Below are 12,220 nucleotides of genomic sequence, written 5' to 3' on the forward strand. Positions count from 1 at the left end.
TCAGCAATCAAAAAGAATGAAATCTTGCCATTTGCAACTATGTGGATGAAGCTGGAGGGTATTATGCTAAGTGAAATTAGTCAGTCATTGAAAGACAAAAATCATATGAGTTCACTCATATGAGGACTTTAAGGGACAAAACAGATGAACATAAGGGAAGGGAAACAAAAATAATATAAAAACAGGGAGACGGACAAAACATAAGAGACTCATAAATATGGAGAACAGAGGATTACTGGAGGCATTGTGGGAGGGGGGATGGGCTAAATGGGTAAGGGGCATTAAGGAATCTACTCCTTGAATCATCGTTGCACTATATGCTAACTAATTTGGATGTAAATTAAAAAAAATTAAAAATTAAATAAAAAAAATAAGTGGATGTTAAATAAGAACAGAATGTGGTTTAGGAAGCAAGTAGATATTGAGAAGCAGGAAACTGGTCCAGTGGACCAGGCAAGGGGGTGTGGCAATGATGGATGTTATGAACAGTATTTGAAAGCAGAGCCATCAGAACTTCCACACATTCTGGAATATGAGAAAATTGAGAAGCCATGGTTTTGCCACTTTTTTTGGCCTGACTATGTGTATGGTTCATTTTACCGAGGCAGAGAACCTAGAGTGAGCTGTGTCTTAATGGTAGAGTGAATTACCAACTGTTTTCTTAAGTAGGGATAGACTGAATAAGGACAGTGTTTTAATTTCCTCATAGTTAAAATATGACTAAGCAGGGTATGCTACAAATTCCTAGGCAGAGATAATCAAAGCAGTCTGTGGTAAGACATTATGTAATATAATATAAATCACACTGGTCTTAACAGTATTCAGAACAGGAGTATGCATGTGCACACACACACAAATATCAAGTCTGTTTTTCACTGGACCCTCTGTGAGGGGTCTTTAGTCACTTACCCCTAACATCCATGTGAAAAATTGAAGGACTTAATCACTATTGCTATATGTTATTTAACTCTTTTAAAGAGACAAATCATGATAAATTACAATAATCAAAATAATTCTGTGGTTATTTGTAATTGACCAGTTTACTGCTATCTCTGATTTACTTTATGGTCTTAGAACTCATAGATGTTCTTACATATTCTTAAAAGGAAAGGATAGATTTTTCCTACACAGTGAAGAGAATAATCAGCAAAACTAAAAGACAATCGTCAAAATGGGAGAAGATATTGTCCAATGATATATCAGATAAAGGGTTACTTTCCAAAATATATAAAGAACTTATCAAGCTCAACACCCAAAAAAAAAAAAAAAAAAAACAAAGAATTCAGTTAAGAAATAGGAAGAAGACATGAATACACATTTTTCCAAAGAAGATATACAGATGGCGAACAGACACATAAAAAGATGCCCAACATCGCTCATCATCAGAGAAATACAAATCAAAACTACAATGAGGTATCACCTCACACCTGTTAGAAGGGCTAAAATTAACAACACAGGAAACAACAGATATTGGTGAGGATGCAGAGAAAGGGGAACCCTCTTAACACTTTTGGTAGGAATGCAAACTGGGGCAGCCACTCTGGAAAACTGTATGGAGATTTTCTCAAAAAGTTAAAAATAGAACTACCCCATGATACAGTAATTGCATTATCAAATATTTACCCAAAGGATACAAAAATACTAATTCGAAGCAGCACATGCACCCCAATGCTTATAGTGACGCTGTCAACAATAGCCAAATTATGTAAAGAGGCCAAATGTCCTATGACTGATGAATGGAGATATATATACATACACACACACACACACACACACACACACACACACACACACAATGGAATATTACTCAACCATCAAAAGAAGGAATACTTGCCATTTGCAATTACGTGGGTGAAGCTAGAGGGTATTATGCTAAACGAAGTCAAATACCATATGATTTCACTCATGTGGAATTTAACAAACAATACAGATGAACAGGGGAAAGGGGAGATAAAGAGAAAGGGAAGCAAACAATAAGAGACTGTGAACTATAGAGAACAGACTGAAGGTTGCTGGAAGGGAAGTGGGCTGGGGATGGGCTAAATGAGCGTGTGTATTAAGGAGGGCATTTGTTGAGATGAGCACTGAGTGTTGCATATAAGTGAGGAATCACTAAATTCTACTCCTGAAACCAATATTACACTAAATGTCAACTAGAATTTACATAAAAACTTGAAACAATAGCAACTTTCAACCATTGAGACTAACTCTATCATAATCAGTAAAAAATTTCCATGAGTAATTGTGATAACTGAGTATCAGTCAGTGAGAAGCCCCACTCTTCTGAAAGGAAGTACTTAACCTGTACACTTCTTATCACCCATATGTAAGACAAAAAAGACTTTTTTTTTTCAGATAGACAGTATTTTAAAACATATATTCCTTCATTGGCAATTAATAAACTCAGGTTTTTGTTTCCGATACTGAATGGTAACCTCTTTCTTCAATAATTGAAGTTTCTATCAAGATTACTTTGAAGACTTTCACTTGGAAGCATTCTGTAGGAACGTTGGACTTGCACATATTATCACTCGACACCTTGGCCCAAATTCAGTTTTTTTACTGCCCAATAAATGTTTCAATAGTAATCTCAGATCTGAATTTATTTAACTGAGCTGCCTTTATTTTGTTACTTTAGGGTTTTTAAACAAATAGTTTTTGACCTTTAGAAAAGGCAAAAATAAATAAATAAAACAAATAAAAAAACAAACTACTGAAACAGTAAATGATCATTGTGAACAGTTTTGGGAGTCTTCCTTAAGGATAGATTGGAAAAGAATTAAAATTGGGGGAGAGGGGAAAGATTAATTAAGAGGAAATTTCAAAAAAGAGAATTCAGGAATATTTCAAGCAGTACTGTAGGGTATACCCAGTATCCAAAGTAAGGAAACTTTGTTCTCTTTTTCGTAAATGTACTCAGTTCTGAAAAGGAGACTCAGTTGGAAAATTCTGTTAGAATAGGTAATTGCTAAGTGAGAAGATCTTCATCAAGTAGCTCAATTTTTAATAAACACTAAAAGGTAAAACAAAACTATCAACATTGAAAGAAATTTGACATTTTAAATAAAATTACCTACTGTTCTCTGAAAGAATGCTGGATTGATTTATCTCCTGTCCTCTAAGAATTAGAAATCTCTGGATATGGACACCTATAGAGATTACAAGCAGACACCTGTAGAGATTACAAGAAGAAAGGTCATTGACAAACCTAATGTTCACTATTAAGAAACAGGAAGACAGATGTTTAAAAATCTGTAAAATAAGTCACTCTGTAGGAGATCTTAGTCTTAGCCCCTAAGAATTTTGTATACTTCCTCTAAATTCCCAAAGGAAATTTTCCATAAAAATAGATGCGCAAAATGCAGCTTTCTGATTGACATGGTTGCTATTCTATCCTACCATTATAATGTCACTATCAGATCTCCTGAAATGCTAAAACCACTGGTGGAGTGAAGAGGTTTGTCAGTGTTAAGTTTTTCATATATCCCTAACTGTATTCAAGACCATTATTGAAAGATACTCTCCTTTATTCTTTCTGACACAAATAACGGTTTAATAGTTTAGGTAGGTTTAATAGTTTAAAAATGGAGCTGCCAGATAAAATGTCCTGAAGGAAGACTATTAACAGAGGTTCAGATTTTTTGTGTCCCCACAAATTCAAATTGACCTTGATATTCATATCTATACATTGTGAATATCTGGAAAATTAACCAATGAGTAAATATGAATTCCTCAAGGACTCCTCAAGGACCCCTTGCTTATCATAATCTATCTCTTTATCCAAGAGCTAAAATATATTCTTGCCTCAGCACCATTGCTTGCTGAGATAAAGTAAGCAGATCATCTTCAGATTATATAAAATGATTTGTATGTCATTTATATTTATATACTATAGGTATCACATATATATACATATATATAAATATATAGGTATCACATCAGTTCTTAAAAACATATGAAATTTTTCACCTTGACCAGATCATCATGCAGAAGAGGCTGCTTTAACAAAAGACCTTACTTAAAGGGCATCTTATGAAACAGCAAAACAAATCTATAGAGGAATTCAGATATCTTAATAGATGAATGGTATCCCAGTTTGAAAAGAAAATACTGGCAATGATCAGGTTGTAAAATCCATGGGAAATGCACCTGGAAAAGCCTGGTAGCATCAGATAATTTCATGGATATTTTCTAAAATTCTCATGAGACAAACTTTAACAACAAGAATAGATTTGATATGATATTAAAGAAATACCACTAGGGAAATTTTTCTAAGTTAACAGATGATATGGCTAGTTCATGCATCAATTATATCTAATATAATTCTGAAAATAATGACAGAGGTGGAACATGGAAATTGCCCAGAGGGACACTTTCAGCATGTCCAAATGGATTTTATACAATGACTTTCTCTGTATTGTGAAAGTGATTATATAATATTTATTATGTTTTTATTTTATGGATGTCTTCCCTATAGACATCTAAAAGTAATTCTTATGCTTTTTGTTTTTCTTTGTCTCAAGGTATCTAAGAGTCGGTCATTATAAATTTGGGATAGGCTCTTGGTGAATATTTTTCTCTATCTATGTTCATGAAGATGACTGTGTCCAAAGAATTGTCACCAAGGGTTAGGAACTTCTTCATTTTATATTGGCAAATTAAGGGACAAATAATCATTCTACATCCACCTGGTAAAAGATCATTTAGAGAACAGAGTTTAGGCCAGGAGGCCTAATAATGTGCCCTTCTAAGTACTCCCCTTTGAATCTGAATCTCCCAGGTACAGAGAGCATTTCTACCCTGAATTAGTCACCCAATTATAGGAAAGGAAAAATAGAAAAGATGAAAAAGAGAATGACCAGGCTTAAGTTAATGGAAAGTATACTTATATATGTATGTATGTATATATATGTATACACATACATATATAAGTATACTTTCTATTAAACATACTTTCCATAGTCCTAAGCATATTTTGGTTTTTAATTTATTAGATAAACTACTTTCTGAGAGCAGCTAAAATGAGGATAAAAAGAACGGTGGGATGTTCCCCCTAAAATCCTTAAGTGTTCCTCCTTTCCATACATTCCCAAGCTAATTCTTTTATTTTAACATTTGATGATGGATTTTATTTTAACATTTAACAGCCAACCCCATATTCTGCATAACAGCATATTGCAGGGTTAATCCTAGAAACAAACTTGATCTGTTAAAATATAGCTGTTCTGTCAAGAACAGAAGTTTTAGCATTATTTTGAATGTTGACTTATTTTTTTAGAGAGAGAGACACAGAATGGGAGTGGGGGAACGGCAGAGAGAGAGGGAGATACAGAATCTGAAGCAGGCTACAGGCTCTGCACTGTCAGCACAAAGCCCAATATGTGGCTTGAACCCACAAACTATGAGATTATGACCTGAGCCAAAGTCAGACGCTTAACCGACTAAGCCACACAGGCGCCCCAGAAGTTTTAGCATTTTTAACATTGCTTGCAGACCTTTGAAATTGGCAGAAAAAATTATACTGAAACTGTATTTTAGAAAAAAGAAAACATTTAATAACCTGAGGAAATGTTCACCATATATATTATGTGACATAAGGTATTATAGAAAAATATGTGTATAGTAAGTAAATAGGATTTAAAGTGTGTGCATGTGTATATGTATATGTAGGCCTAGAAAAATAACTAATAATAAATATCAAAACTTCAGTAGTAAATATCCCTGGAAGATAGTAATATAGTTGGCTTTTATTATATTATATATTTCTCTGGATTGCAGTTCCTCCATGACTAGCATATATTGTTTTTATAAGTAGAAAATGTAAATAAATGTTATTTAAATATAAGTGTAAAATATGTCATAACGATTCTAAAGTATTTCAGGTTTATAAATTAATACATTTCTTATTTTCAACATTAAAGAACTTATAAAATATTTAATATTTTACTGTATTCTACAGCACAAGCAATTTTCAGTTATAGCAAGTGGTTCTTTTATAGTGGAAAATAAAATAGAGGAAGATTTATGCAGTTTTGCAGCAACTTAAATTCTAAAAGAGCAAAATGGAATATATTACCAGTTTATAGTCAGCCAAACTTTAAAACGTATTGTTTAAAAGCTTTATTTTACTTACTTTGTTGTTGAGCAGAATATATATATATATATATATATATATATACATACATATATATGTATACATGTATACATTTATATTTATATGTATGGAGTGTTTTACCTTCCTAAGTGATAGACTGAAGAAATATCTGCAGAGTAAAAATTTCTCGTATTAGGAAAGCCTTAAGATTAAAGTCAACTTAATATTTTTGAATGAAAATAAAAATTAGTATGCATGAATATTTCGACAGTATTAGAATATATAATTAAATATAAAAGTAAACATTAAAAATTGATCTGTGTTTCTAAATGGCATGATATATATTTTACTGATTTCAAGTATTATCAAATTAATATGTTTATAGATTACATAATAACTTGGAAATGTTATCTCCAAATATTTTTCTAAAATACAAATTATTACGGGTGCCTGGGTGGCTCAGTCGGTTGGGCGTCTGACTTAGATTCATGTCATGATCTCACAGGTTGTGGGTTCAAACCCCACATTGGGTGCTGTGCTGACAGCTCAGAGCTTGGAGCCTGCTTCGGAATCTGTGTCTTCCTCTCTCTGCCCCTTCTCTGCTCGTGTTCTGTCTCTCTCTCTCTCTCTCTCTCTCTCTCAAAAGTAAACATTGAAAAAAATTAAATACAAATTATTAGTTTTGTGAGAGGAGTTTCAAAATGTGGGTTTTAGATATTTATCCATGTTTTGTGGGTGTAAAACTGAGAGGGAGAAAAAGAGAGCAGGTGGAGAGGGACAGAAAGAAGAAATAATCTTGTGTGTGTGTGTGTGTGTGTGTGTGTGTGTGTGTGTGTGTGTGATGGAGAGAGTGGTGATTCTTGTCCAGTGAGTGTGACTGTGCCTGAGTATGAATAAACATGAGTGTTGTGTGCGTGGAAGGCTGAGAGGGTAGCTATGGATATGAATGTGTTATTCACTCCACTGTTTTGTAAAAATTAAATGTGTGGCTAAGTATGAGAGACACTTCCTCTTTGAGATTCAAAATATATGCTAATATGAGAGGGTCTTATTAAGTGAATTTGTTTAAAGTTTAGTCCAAACTTACTTGAACAAGGGATATTGGTCTGCATGCAATACCTATCATCATCCTACTATAGAGGAGCATACTTTTGGGAAACATGGGTACTTGAGTAGGATGTTATATCCATTAGCTGCAAAATATTATTTTCAATTACTCTATTCTGAACAATTTTGTTGAATCAAGATAAAGACTGTAAGTAGTTCTCAGAACAGAAGATTCCCTTTAATGTATACATTGCTTGTACCAAGTGGAATTCCTGTCCTTCTCTGTGAGGCACATTTATGTTTTTCCTGCAAGTCTCACTTCAATTATATAGAACTTCTGACATCTCTGATACTTGTTGGAATCCTTGCATATCAGCTATCCTGTGATCCCAATATGCCTGTATATTTTTCTAACGTTATCTGTACCATATCCACTGGCATGCGTAGTTACATAGTTCTATGCATATTGATATAATTATATAGAGCATAATACTTTCCTTGAAGCAGGAACTCATTCTTGTCATGTTTGTATCCCCAGCCACTGAGTATACTGTCTGGAAAACACAAGGCATACAAAATATGTTTTGAGTGAATGATGAATGAGTGAGCATTTTTCCACAAAACTGCTTACATGGACAGAACGACTTTATTTCTCACTAAGGTTTCCAAAAATGAAACTTTGAGTTTTAGTAATTTCAAAATAAAAAAAACCACTAGTTATCACAATATGCCCATACCATAAATGAGAAGAGTCAACATTCAATCATAAACTTTGGGATAGTAGATATAATCTTGGATAGAGGCAAATAAGACAAATAATGAATTCCAAGGTTTCTGGTAAGATTGCATTCATTCTAAGCAGAGACTTTACAGTCATAGAGAGAACAGCTAATTGAATCTTTGCCAAAAGGGTTGGATTCTATTAATGATTTAGTAACTTATTTGCTTTATACTGTGAGCAAATTTTTTATCTCTCACACTTTCATTTTTCCTGTCTGTTAAAACAAGTAAAATATCAGTGCCTACTACATAAGTTCGATCTGTGTGAAATAAATGTATGTGTATGTGCCACTTTTTATAGTTGTGTTGCATGTAAACCATTTTTATTTCTATGTTTTATTTAACTGTATTTTATTTCTTCAATTTTAAGTTTCTATTAATAAACATAATATTGCAAAGAATGGAGGGAAATTCTTCAACATGAAAAAGAATATCTACAAAAAAATCTACAACTAACATCATGCTTAATGATGAGAAACTAGAAGCTTTCTCTCTGTGATCGTGAACAAAGCAAGAATATTCCTCTCACCTCTCCTTTCAACATTGTACTCTAGAAGTTCTAATTAATGCAGTAAAACAATAAAAATAAATAAAAGCTATACAGATTGGTGAGGAAGAAATGAAATTGTTTTTGTTTGCAGATTGCATGACATAGGAGAAAACCCAGATGACTTTGAGAATGGTGATTGCCTTATTACATATAACAGCAAAGAAATGATACACGACAGAAATAATTGATAAGGTGGACTTCACAAAATTCTTAAGTGTCTATTCTGTAAAAGAGGATGCCAATAAAATTAGAAAAAAAAAGCCACAGAATATATTGACAAAAGACACATCAGATCAAGGACTGTTATCCAAAATATGCAAGGAACCCTTAAAACCCAACAATAAGAAATCAACCTTATCAAAATATGGACCAGAGACCTTAACAGACACTGCAACAAGGAAGATATTCAGGTGATGTTGTACTTCACGTGTCATCAGGAAAAAGCAAAGCGGTGAGCTACCCCTGTCCACCTGTTAGAATGCCCCAAATCTGGAACACTGACACCAAATCCTAGTGAGAGTGTGAAGCAACAGGAACTCTTATTACTGGTGGGTGGGGATGCAAAATGGTGCAGGCACTTTAGAAAATATTTTGGTAAATTTCTTATAAAACTAAACATACTCTTACCATATGATATAGCAGTTGCATTCCTTGGTATTTACCCAATGGGGTTGAGAACTTATATCCAAATAAAAACTGCGCTTGGATGTTTATAGTAGCTTTTCTCATAATTGCCCCAAATCAGAAGCAACCAAGATGACCTTTAGTAGGTGAACAGATAAGCAATAGTAGTATATTCAGACAATGGAATATTATTCAGCACCAAAAAGAAATGGGCTTTCAAGCCCTAAAAAAGACATGGAAGAATTTTGAATGCCTGTTACTGAGTGAAATAATCCAAGCTGGAAAGACTACATATATTTGATTCCAACTATATGACATTCTGGAAAAGGCAAAATTACCAGTGTTGGGTTGGGGCAAGGGAGAGGGATGAGTAGGGGAAACACAGAGGATTTTTAGGACAGTGAAAATCTCTTTATGAAGCTGTAATGATGGATACATGTCATTATATATTTGACCAAATTCATAAAATGTACAACATCAAGAGTGAACATTAATGTAAATTATCAACTTTGGTTATATTATGTCAATGTAGGTTCATTAATTGTAATAGATGTATTGCGCTGTTCAGTATTATTGGTAATGAGGTCATCTATACATGTGTAGACCAGGAGATATATAGGAATTATCTGTACCTTCCCCACAATTTTTCTGTGAAGCTGTCCTAAAAACATAATACCACAAATGTGTGGTAGTAAGTGTTTTCCAATCTCCAGATATGATTTATAGGCTCAATGATATGGGACCAAGTGTGTTGCTGATCACTGCATCATTATAGTCTCCAAACACCAGTTATTACTGAGCATTATTAAGAAGTGTAAGTGAGGGTCAAAAAGATTTTCCTTTTTCACTATGTGCTGATGTAGCTTTGAATAAGAACATATTTATGAAAATGGATTAATGAGACTTATTGAAGCTTGGAAACATATCTTCTGGGAAGTTCCTTTGACTCAAATTTTAGTTTTGATATTTCTCAGAGTGTAATCTTAATCACCAAGTAGTTACTAATATTAACCTCACAGAGATAATTTAGGTCCAAAATTAGAAACTATTTTGGGCAACTTCTTTATAAAGAATATATAGTATGTTTGTAAACTCATAATGCCAATTACAAAAGGTGTGGGGTGAGTTCTATGAATTCTGACTAAATATCAGGATTTTCTGAGAGGAATAAAAGCATTTGTTTAGAGTCTATACAAACATGGACTATATATACATATTCTATTCATAGAATATTAGGTGCAACTATAATAGCATGTTATATAACACTCAATATATGGGCACCTTATGACTCTATGACCTTATGATTCAAGGAGACATGAGTTAAACTATAAGTTTGTATAGCTTGGCCATATGAAGAGGTTGCTAATCCGTATTGCATTAGTCAAAGAAATATGTTTTGTTTTTGCCCTTAGCCTTGGCATTGAGATCTTCAATACAAAGCGTGTCCTTTAACCTTCTAATCTGATTACCTTCTTGTTTTTCACAACAAAGCATACATACACTCACTAAGAAAATAGACATTTTGTGTAAAATAGCTTACTTATGATTTCCTACATATACTTAATTTAACTAAAATATTTGAATATTATTATGAACATGATCCTTCATTCTACAGAACTAGTTTTTTTTCCCTTTTAATTTCTTATTTTAAAAAAACCAAATCACCTCTCCACTCCCCACCCCCTTGTCCCACCCCACCACACACAAAGAGCATAACAAAATCTGAAAACACTTGGGATAGAAGAGAGTATGTTACAGCTGGAAGTTTGTTGAAACTGTGTACTGGGGCAGATAAAACTTCCTGTTGCTTGAAAGAATGCAATAGCTTATGCAAAAAGACAGAACCATAGAATATACTTGATGACAACTTTCAAGTTAGCAATTGCAAGAGGTACACATTCTATTAGAATTCTCATCAGTGGAGGAAGCTTATTGCAGAATTAACAGAACATCTTCAACCAGAGCTTTAGTTTGGGCTTTTTAAGTAAATATGATTATATCAACACTCTTCAGACACAGATATATTGATACAGATACGTATTGACGCACTTATATTTGAGGTGTGGGTATTGCTTAGGATATCTTGGTTCCAAATATATAGAAGCAAAAATGTCTTACATGGAAAATGATGAAGTGGTAAACATAATATCTTAGGCATTAAACTTGAGGGTTTGTCCTTAAGCCATTAATTAATGGCAGACTAAGATACATTCTCTCATCTTGACACTCTATGCTTGGGTGTCCTCTCTCTTGACAGGTGGAATGGGTTTGATTATACATTGAAATCAATATGGAATTCATTTGCTTATGGAGGACTGCTACCACTTTTAACTTCTGTTTCTCTTTCTCTTTTCTCTGTCAGAAGGTTAGGGAGATTTGAAAGGAATTTGGTCAATCAGGTCAAACCTCCAGCTGAGAAAAGCACTGATTGTGTGACTTTCCTAAACAGATGCCTGTCTCAGGCCCTGTCAGTGCTGCTGTGTTTGGAACACTTCTGAGCATGTTGTGTATGCAGATCTTTTTCAACCATGAGAAGCTCAGTGTTGTTTTTACTTGGCAAATTCTCTTCTCCTCAGCACAGAGTACATGGTAACATGATACATATTCATACTGGACTAGTTTCGGTGCCTGAGTGGCTGCGGTACTATGTTAATGGAGAGCCCGAAGAGCTGTAGATTGAGCAGCGTTCATCATAGCAGCAAGTTCAAGGTTGCTTTTTTCTTTCCTTTTGCCTACCTGACGTTGTTGTGAAAGCTCTGTGTGGTATAGTCACCATGATCAAACATCTTTTCTCCTTGGAGAGAAAAACTTGGAGGGACTTCATAACACATCTATACTTTCTGATTAATCACCATTTCATAGGTGGCAAATGCCCTCAACGTGACCGTATCTTCAGTGGTTGATCTAGACGCATGCAGTCTCTCATCGTGCTCCTCCCATTTTGCATCCTCCTTCCTCAGAATGTGATTTAGTTATTATTACCAATTAACCTCTGAAATGCCCAATAGTGATGTCTTTAAAAAGAGGCCAACTGGGGCGCCTGGGTGGCTCAGTCAGTTAAGCGTCTGACTTCGGCTCAGGTCATGATCTCGTGGTCCGTGAGTTCAAGCCCCGCATCGGGCTCT

General features: G+C 34.2%; 1 long non-coding RNA gene across 2 annotated transcripts in view; it reads left to right on the forward strand.

The window, feature by feature from the left end:
- The window catches only part of LOC144614691 (uncharacterized), a 296,020-nt gene extending 287,002 nt beyond the window's left edge, over positions 1–9,018 (forward strand). For both annotated transcript variants that reach the window (XR_013552672.1, XR_013552687.1), the window contains exon 6: positions 8,563–9,018. This is a non-coding gene — a long non-coding RNA (uncharacterized LOC144614691). The remainder of the gene's footprint in view (positions 1–8,562) is intronic.
- The last annotated feature ends 3,202 nt before the right edge of the window (positions 9,019–12,220 follow it).

The sequence above is a fragment of the Panthera onca genome, chromosome A1 (assembly GCF_046562875.1).
Source record: "Panthera onca isolate mPanOnc1 chromosome A1, mPanOnc1 haplotype 2, whole genome shotgun sequence".
NCBI classification, from domain to species: Eukaryota; Metazoa; Chordata; class Mammalia; order Carnivora; family Felidae; genus Panthera; species Panthera onca.